Source organism: Amborella trichopoda, chromosome 2 (assembly GCF_054954075.1).
Source record: "Amborella trichopoda isolate Santa Cruz 75 chromosome 2, AtrichopodaSantaCruz75HAP2 v2.0, whole genome shotgun sequence".
NCBI classification, from domain to species: Eukaryota; Viridiplantae; Streptophyta; class Magnoliopsida; order Amborellales; family Amborellaceae; genus Amborella; species Amborella trichopoda.
The window spans coordinates 64,593,698-64,604,281 of record NC_142337.1 but is presented as its reverse complement, the minus strand read 5'-3'; the positions used below and the strand labels follow the sequence as shown (position 1 = coordinate 64,604,281).

Sequence of the window (10,584 nt, the reverse complement as noted above, 5' to 3'; positions counted from 1 at the left end):
CCAAATCACCCGAAATAGATAGTGTAGAATAGAGAGAAAACATACAGGATCGGTCAAAATGAAATTTTCCAAGCTGAATAGTCAAGAAAACAAACTGAAATATGAAATCCCGGGAAAATTTGCATCAGCAGGATCTAAAAAAATGACAGCGACCCAGGTGTGTCGCTAGACATAGATGATTTAGCGACACGTATCGCATCGTTAACATGTGGCAGCCTCATATTGGTTGGAGACAGTCAAGTTCCTATTTTGGGTGCATTTTTTCCTATAAATATACATTTTTTCAAGGACAAATCAAAAGAGAATATATCAAAACCCTAATTTACAATCCTAATCAATTCCAATTTTTAGAGTCAGTTCATCCTAAACCCTAGGAGCCTTAGAAATTGTAACCTTTAGTAATTAAACCCTAGTTTAGCAGTAGATCCTAATTTCCATACACCCATAGCCAGCTTAGAAAACCTTCAATACAATTCATTTTCCATTGCTTGAAGCTTAGGTTCATAGGGATCTCCATTCTACATCAAAACTAGAAGTATGAGAAGACTTTCATTTCAAAGAAGCAAGGAATTCATTCAATTCATTCTGATCAGGTCAGGCTTTAGTAATTCGTTTTACTCTGTTTTATTTCCTGCTTGGTTTATATATCGCATTTTATTTAGTTTCTCCACAGTTATTTGTACTTTCCGTGATTTCAATGTGACTTACAGCTGGCTTCACTAATGCTATGTAGAAGGCCAGATCTCTAAGTTAGGCCGGATCATCTTTGGATTGGAATTCGACGAAATGCCTATTTTATAAAAAAAAAAACAGATTAACTAAGTTTAGAGCGAATAGAGAGTCAAATATGTTGGCAGAACACACTTGTTTTACTTACCCTTTTAATGTTTTCTGATTACATTTTTAAGGTTTTTGTTGCTTATTTTGTTGGTGCAACACTTAATGCCTGGACCTTCTCATAGTGTGTATCCATATCTTAAGAAAATATATGCATTTATTTTTCATCTCAAGACAATATGTGCCTATAAGATGCGTACTGACCCCGACCATGCAAATATGCATGAGGCGGCGTTAAGCGATGTAAAAATCAAATTGAACCCATAAAACAGGTTAAGATTATGCAAATAAAAATTACGGTTATCCAAATTTTATTTTGTTTTTTTAATGGATTAATCTTTGTTTAGTGGATAGGGTAGTGCGTGAATTGCTTTTGGGATATGGTTGGTTTTCACATTAGGCAAAGGATTTAGATCTCTTCTTTTAATAGACTTGGGAGGTTTACTTTGACATTTACGGAAGATTTAAATATAGATCTATGGGAGATTTATAAGGCCTCACATTGGGAGAATAAGAGATTGAGAAGAAGTAGAGAATTAGATTTGAGTAAAGAGTTGATCTTGTGAAAATGTTTTTTTAGTGTGAACTTCCTTGCATACTTTGAGATATGGTATAATCTTTCACCCTCTGTTATTATTATTATTTTTTAATTATTTCTTCCCTCCACCTTCCCTGCATCAGTTGATACAAAAGTAAAGTAGGTCACCCATCCAATTGCTATGGATGATCGCATGAGACAAATTTTATAAAATCTAATCAAAGTCATAGACGATGTTCGAAGCAAAGTTCGTGAAATGAATCAACGGTAGCAACAGTCAGAGTAAGAAGATGATGCCCGCGATTATATAGATCTAGCACCAACTTTTACCTTAGAGACAAAATTACCTTCACAATTGGTTCCAAATGCCGATCCTGAATGTAACGATCACATTGTAATGCAATAAGCACGATCTGAGGAACATCAGCATGGTCTTAATATTCAGCTCGATCTTCTCAAGTTTTATGAGCAGCTTAAAAAAAATCACGACTGAACTCGAGATCTCAGTATTTTACTTCAAGATGAGTACACAATATTTGAAGACTTGGTTTATTAAAGAAAAAGTATCAAGGCGCATCGTGGGACTACATCATTAAGTATTTGATTCGCTCCTGCAGGGTGTAAGTTCAACGTCGAATTTCTCCCAATCTCGAGAGAATAATGTAAATAAAAATTGGGGTTATCAAAATTTTATTTTATTTTTTTAATAGATTAATTTTTTAGAGATGGTGTATTCTCTCATCCTTTATTTTTATTTTTATTTTAATTATTTATTCCCTGCATCAGTTGGTATCATAGCAAAGAATATCAACCATCCATTTGCTACATATGACTGCATGAGACAAATTTTAGAAAATATAACCAAAGTCATGGAATATGTTTGAAGCGAAGTTCGTAAAATCAATAAGCAGTTGCAACAGTTAGAGAACACTATTCTTGGAGAAGAAGGCGTCGCAATTACATAGATCTGGCACCAACTTTTACTTTAGAGACAAAACTACCTCCACAAGCGATTCCAAATGCCGATCTTAAATGTGCCGATCACATTGTGATACAAGAACCACGATCTGAGAGCATCCACATGATCTTGGTATTTAGTTCTCTCTTATCAAGTTTTACAAAGATCAACTATTTAACTCAAACCTATTTAACTCAAACCTAATTCTCTGTTTCTTCTCAATCGCTTCTTCTCCCAATGTGAGGCCTTATAAATCTCCAATAGATCTTTATCTAAATCTCCAAGTAAATCTCCTATGTTCATTAAAATATGATATCTAAATCCCTTTGCCTAATATGAAAACCAACCATATCCCCAAAATAACTCACGCACCACACTATTCATTAAAAAAAAAAGGGTTTGTTAGGACACACCACTTGTGGTGTAAACCCTTAAAGTGCTCAATTTTTTTAGACATTTAGATACCCTTATCCTATAGTATAGTAATTTTTTGTTTAGGGGTATTTTAAGTAATTAGTCAAGGACAAACTAGAAATTTTTAATAAAAACAAAAGCATTTATTAACAATAGTGGACAACGACATCACGGATATGGTGTGTGACACCACCCACAATATGCATTAATTGTTTTTAACTACTAATAGAGTGCCACTATTTTTTATAAAAATATCCATTCTACCATTCTAAATGACCAAAAATGGCCCTACTTGAAAAATTTTGTATTACAATTCTTTAGTGTCCAAAACTGTTGAGCAATTTAAGGGTGTACACCACCAAGTGGTGCAGCCTAACAAAACCCAACAAAAAATTAATGGATTAAATAAAATATTGATAGCCCCAATTTTTATTTACATCACAAGGACCGGGTCCGAGAAACTCAGAAACCGGCCGGTCCACCCGGTCCAACCGGGCATGTCCTGAGCAAACCAAAAAGTGCTCAAAAATAAAAAACATATAACCAAACCTTAAAAATATAAAAAATATATTTAAAGTGTAATTAAATAAAAACACATCTAAATAAAGTTAAAAAGTAGTGAAAAAATAGATTTTAAAAGTTGCCCAGAGGTATTTTAGAAATAATCCAAAAAAGAAAAAAAAATTAAAAAAAATGTAAAAATAAGTATTTGTGGTAAAAAACACATTCCAATTTTATCAAAATGATAAAAACAAACATTGAAAAATCACATTAACAACAAATCCCTTTTGAGATTTTATATTATTTTTAATTAAAAAAAAAAATGACCAGCCGGACCACAAAAACCGGCTCCGCGAATGGACATGACCTACTTACTCAGCTGATTCCGAGTTGGACCAGCCGATTTCTTGAGCACCGGTCTAACCCGAACTATGCAATAATGCAAATATGCACGAGGCCGCAGGGAAGTAGCCGTTTTAAAGAGGCCATAGGACCACATGGCCACCAGAGTATGGCTGTTCCAGGTCCCACTCAAAGCATTTGCTTGACTAGCTGTTAAATAGAAAAAAAAGCTTTTGCTTGGCTGGCTATTTCATAATTTTTTTTTTAAAAAAAAAAGGAAAAAAACAAAAACATAGACGATATTTTAAGATATCACATAATGAAACCGCCCATTGTCTCTTGCATGTAAGGCTGACGCCGTTTCTGTTGAACCGGGGTGTTAATGGGCCTACCGGACGTCATCTAATTGGGTTCAAACCTATGTAGTGTCCATGCCATGAGACCAGGATCAGTTTTGGTCCGGGTCAAGTGAGGTTGAAACCCAATTCGAGAACGTCCATTCGCTTTTTCTAGACTATGTTAAAAAAGTCATTCAAAGTAATCTACCATTCAAGGCCTTTTTGTTTTCTTCTTTTTTTTTCATGATGATGATGATGAGCAAAAGGGCCTTCAAACATTAAATAGACTTTTTACCTAAAAGGAAAAGTTTATATAGAACCGAGACACTAAACAATCAAATTAGAAGAGGTTTTTTGGTGTCCAAACATTCTCAAATAGATCATCTTTGGATCAAGATGCATAGACATGAAAAAAATTGGATTTTAAGTTTTGAAAATAGTGCAGCTTATAACACATTTTTAGATAATCAATTTTCAAGATTTTCATATTTTCATAGATCTGTTCGATCTACATTATTTTTAAGCTTTAAATTTTATAATTAAAAATAAAAATACATTTTAAGGCTATCGCAAAGATTTTTAGTATTGAAACCACATTTATTGACACTATTTGAAGGTATGCTTTATTTTGATTGTTTAGAGCCTCGGCTCTATACAACCGCACCCTTTGCATAAAAAGCAAATCGCTTTGTTCCTTTCACTCAAAAGGCAAGTGTTTGGGTTGAAACATGCAATGTCCAAAACTAAACACGCCTCTTCTCCTAGTGGAATAGTGGTTTTGATATTAGTTGTTTGGCTACAATGATTTTCTTTAATCTTTATTTTTTTAAAAAAAAATATGTTAAAAATCTATTTTTTTAATATATTTAAAATATGCTTTTTTTTCTTTTTATTTTTTATAGAACCAATATAAACCCCGTATTTCAAAAACTCCTTCGTTGCTTTAATTATTTTTTTTTGAGGTAGTCTTCGTTCCTTTAATGGTCTCATTTTTCTCTACTTCTCTTCATTTATTTGAAGTATTCGAATTTTGATTTTGAGATAGGCTTACTAAAGTTGAAATTAAATTATATATTCTACTAAAAGATTCACCAATGTATTTACAAAACGTTATATAAAAGCAGTCTAGAAAAAAGTTACTAATATATTATTGAAAAAAAAAATTATCTTGTACTGTAAGATTTTTCAAAACCTTTGCATAGGCAGAGGAAGAGTAACTCAATAAAAAATATTCCTTTTCTCTTAATCAAGAGGTCCATTGCAATGATCTTTTTTTTTTAGCTCCATTGCAATGTTCTTTTTTTTTTTTTTTTAATGAATCAAGAGCTCCATTGCAATGATTCAGTCACAGTAATGTTTGAATATTGGGATTTGCTTGCAGATGTTGTTTGCACATGCTAGGCTTATGCTTTTATCTCTCTATATATTTTGATCGATTTCACTTTTTAGAGTTTTCTATTATTTTAATATTGTACACAAGCACTGAAGGTTGGATTGACCACTATTTTTTATTTTTTTTATTTTTAAGTTTCGTTTCAATTAAAATCCTATATTGAGAAAAAAAAAAAAATTTGAAAAAAGTACACGTGTTTCATTCAAATAATGAATAAAATACAGCAGAAGAAGAAAAACAAGAAAAAACCAAAATAAAACCAGGAAAGAGAAGCAATAGACAAGAAGAGAGCTTTTATGGGGATGTTGCAAGTTTAGCTAGGTTATACGTGTCCGAGTTAAGCCCCGATTCACATGAACAAAACACACTTCACGGGATTCCAAACAGAGAATGATTTCATCCATGATGGCGCTTAGTTTTGAAGGCATAAGATTTGACCTTAAGCACCATTTGATGATGTTTGATAAGACTAGATCAAGGCACCATTGTGGTCTCGGAGCAAGCCTACGAAGCTACTCACATTGTGACAAACGCTGCCATCGAAGTTTAGTTTCAACCAGCGTACTGGTGGTCTGACCCAATGCACATAGGATGATTGGGGTGTTCCTTTAAAAAATAAAAGTTCTCGGAGAAGAGCAATTATTTGGGGATAGAGAAATCCCCTCTGGGTGGTGCCCATAGTTGTTGCAATAGATCATAAATCCCCTCCAGGTGCAAGCTAGATCAATTAGAAAGCATGTGCAGCCACTCCCACAAACTATCCGCAAACGGATAGTGAATAAAAATATGATCAATGGTTTCTTCAGCGCCCTTACACAATAAGCAAATATTTGTGAAGATCATCCATTGGTGTGAAAGCGGTCAATAATGAAGGGGCGTTTAAATCCAAGGAGTCAAAGGAAAGACTTGACTCGGAGTGGAACCTTGCAATTCCAAAGTTTGGCAAGTTGTGACCAGTCCTCGATGTAACGATCTCTGTCAAGGACCTGATACAGTAAGCGGACAGAGAAGATGGATCCAAGGTCCACATTAATTAATCTTTCAGGCTTTCTAGGAAGGAAGTAGAAATCATAGAGCCGAGAGGAAATCCTATATTGAGAATATTAATTTTGTAACATCATTTTTATAAAGTCGGGTTGTTGTTCTTGTTTTTTATTAATGTAATTTGTATATTTATTATTGCTACTTTGGTTGCATTATATGCTTGGATGCTCCCGAAAAAAGCGCTCTTATGTTTTGAGTAAAGAAAATATTGAAAGCATGCCTTATAGCTGTGATATTTTGGTTGCTGAAAATTTTGTGTGCTAAGACCTTAAATGCTACTGGTCAAAACATAAACGTAAAAAACTATATTGTTCATTGACTTTATTATATCGTTAAAATAACTACAAATGGCAACTTTATTTTGTGTCATTTATACATATCCATTTTTTCACTTCATTCTATGAGCAAATTGTGAAATATTGATCCATATTTTTACCATGATATTTTGTCCCGATTTTTTGGATCAAAACTGATTAGTTACCAATTTTCTGTTTTGCCAAATAGTATTATTCCCCAACTTGTTAATTATTGTCCGAATTGATCCTCCACTTAAAAGAAAATAGTTTGGACCAATGTTATTAGGATTAGGTCAGCTACCGAACTGGTGAGGGGTCTGGTCCAGTCAAATTCGTTATGACTGTTAGTTAAAAAGTTATAACCATATTTTAAAAATATAAATAATAATGAAATAATAATTTAAAATGTGTAATATATTGAAAAAAAGTTGTCCAACTTTGTTTGGCAGCTAAATCAATCGAAATTGATTGGTCAGACTGGTCAAAACTGGTCAAACATTTATTTTGATTATTAGTCTTTTACCAAATTTAGATTTTACTTTGGATATGAACGACCAAGGCACCGGTCGGCGATTCGACTGGTCGGACAAATAGTCTAATTTGGTCTTGATAACTATGGTTCAGATATCTCATGGCAAACCATCTCTTTCAATAAAAAATAAAAGACCCTAGTTATGTGCAAATAAAAAGGTAAAATGAGAATAAAAGATACAAGAAGGTAGAATTTGAACATAAAACAAAAAGGAAAATGGTTTGATAGGGCTGCAACCCTATCACAACAAGTAAAGCCTCACCTCATAATTCATCAAGAATTACAATTTAAGCATTGGAAAACCTTTAAGACGATCATCTCAGCTTGAACATTATAGTTGTGAAAAAAATTAGGATTTCAAACACTAAAAATATTATATATTGTAGCAAATTATCCATTTCGCTCTAAAAACAAGTGTTTCTAGATCCACACGATCGGCACTATTTTTTTAGTTTAAAAAATTATTATTGATGTTAGAAATTGATTTGGAGCCATAATGGAGACTTTTCCTGTCAAAAGTACTTTTCATATGAGGATTTGAGCAGAGGATTTGAGCCGCAACTTTATTTTGTTTTCATAAAGCCTAAGCCTAACATAAACTTCAGTAAAACAAAAAAATAGTTGGGACTATTTTTCGCTAAGGAAAGCGAGGAGCTCCATCCCCCCCCCCAAAAAAAAATCCTTTTCTCCCAATGGTGGCTTGTTTTGTATATCGTTGCCTGACTTTTTTTATTTTTTGTAAAACTCGATTTTAAATAAAATTATGATGCTTATGCTCTCCATTGCATATATAAGAAATATATAAATAATTAAAGTAAAATTAAATAGCTATAATACCCCTCAAAGTTTAAGGGGCTATGGTTATCTTATTTTTCTGAAATGTCTACTATTTTTTTCAGAGGCGCGTGAGTGCTAGAAGAATGGAACGTCCAAAATTCAGTGCATTCCCATGCGTATGAAAAGAGGATAACATTTAATACTTAAGACATGTTGGGATCGACAACCTTTTAGGTGAACTAAGACGTCTCTGGTAATTTCATAAATGTTGGCATTATCGTCATCATTTTTTTACTCTTTTTTTTTTTTTTTCAATATGAAGTTAAGATGAAATTTGGAGTGTTTGTAGGCGTGTATATGTACATAAAAGAATTGTCTATAGAGAGACCATTTACTTTCTGTACAAGTAGGTCACCATTATTTTTATCCTTTAAATCTCAAAATTGGTGGTTGTAAGAGTGCCATTGGTTAGACACAAAGTTCCAAAAAAAAAATTTTAGATTTCGTGACTCACCCCAAGCCATTCAATTTGATATTTAATAGGTGGGTATAATTGTAAGATCTTTATACAAAAGATAAATAGTCTCTTCATAGACAATCCCATATGTAAATTATAAAAATATATTAAAATAAAATAAATTGATCAAAATACCATCAAAGTTAAGTGGTATTTAGCCATTATAGTTTTTAACATAATTTTGTATAGGACGCGGCATGCAGTTAGCCTGCATATTGTAGAAATGCAGACTTGGAAATAAATATATTTTTAAATATAATTTGATCCTAATTTTTAGAGAATATATAATTTTTAACATTGGAGATCATGAATATGAATAAATAAATAAATTTTGAAGACTAGATGTAGAACTTGCAACAAGAGAAACATTGACGAACGAGAGAAAAAAAAATATCAACAAGCAATATACGTGGTTCAACAATTGTGCCTACGTCTACGAAAGGTAAACCAATATCTCATTCATAAATGATTACTCTAGTTTACCAGAGATTTATAGAGTTGCAATTATTGTCTCTTAAGAAACAAACTAGGAAACTTCATATATAAAATTTAACATCTTGTAATATACAAGATAAGAAACTAAATGTATGGTTTCTATAACTGTCAACATTCCCCCTCAAGTTGGTGTGTGGATATCAATGGAGCCCAACTTGAACAATATCTTATGGGACTTTGTTTTTGCAATAGCGTTGATAAATATGTCTGTAAGTTGGTCTTCACTCCGAACATAATGAATACTAATTATTTTTTACTGAACTTTTTATTTGTCAAAGTGACAATCAACTTCTATGTGTTTGGTTATTTCATGAAAAACTGGATTGGAAGCTATATGCATATCTGCTTGATTATCACAAAACATCTCTATTGGATTAACCGTTGGAAACCCCATATCTCGAAGTAGGTATTTTAGCCACATCAATTCACTTGCAGTTGAAGTCATATCTCTATATTCGACTTTTGCATTGGATCGAGCAACTACAGTTTGTTTCTTGCTTTTTCAAGTAACTAAGTTTCCTCCGACCAATATACAATAGCTGGTAATGAACCTCGTGTCAATTGGACTACCTGCCTAGTCAGCATCAGAATAACCAATAATATTAGTGTGACCGTACGGTTTCAACCAAACACCTCTGTCGTGTGACGACTTAAGATATCTAATAATCCTAATGACAACCTCCACATGACATGATTTAGGAGCATGCATAAATTAGCCCATAAGACTATCTGCATATATTATATCTCACAGTCAAATAAATTAATGTTCCCACAAGTATTTGAAACCGACTTACATCTTGAAGAGCGTTTCCATTTATTAAATTAAATTTGCAATTAATATCAGCAGGAGTGTCAACGGATTTGACTCACAGTTTTTCCGTTTCTTTCAACATATCTAATATATATTTTATTTGATAAATAAATAGTCATATTTTTTAATGTGCTACTTCAATGTAGAGAAAATACTTTAGTTGACCAAAATCCTTGATGTCAAATTTCTTGTCAATATAATTTTTTAAGTTTCATAATGTTTTTTTATCATTACCTATAATGATAATGTTGTCAACATAAATTAGTACAACAGTTGTACATGAAATTCCCCTTTTTGTAAACATCGAATAATCAGCTAAGAAACCCGACACTCTTCAAGGCTATACTGAGTTTGGCATACCATGCGCAAGATGATTGTTTAAGTCCATACAAAGCCTTCTTTAATTTGCATACAAAACCTTTCTCATTTTCTTTAGAATGGCCTGGAGGAATACTCATATAGACTTATTTTTCAAGGTCACCATGTAGTACGATTTTTTTAACATCCATCTGATGCAGAGACCACCCACAATTAATTGCGATAGACAAAAGAACACGAACAATATTTATACTAGCAACTGGTGCAAAAGTCTCTTTATAGTCGACTCCATAAGTTTGAGTAAATCATTTGGCCATCATCCTGACCTTATGTCTCTCAACAGATCCATTACTATTATATTTGATTTTATAAACCTATCTACATCTAAGTACTTTATTCCCTTTATGTAGCTTGAGAATGTCCCAAGTATGGTTCTTGTCAAGTGCTCGAAGTTCATCTTTCATGGTCTTCCT

General features: G+C 32.7%; 1 long non-coding RNA gene across 1 annotated transcript; it reads left to right on the top strand.

Annotated features, from left to right (window-relative positions):
- The first annotated feature begins 296 nt into the window (after positions 1-296).
- Positions 297-2,200, top strand: LOC148783428 (uncharacterized). The gene is made up of 2 exons (XR_016050674.1): positions 297-593; positions 1,519-2,200. It is a non-coding gene; the product is annotated as an uncharacterized LOC148783428 (long non-coding RNA).
- The last annotated feature ends 8,384 nt before the right edge of the window (positions 2,201-10,584 follow it).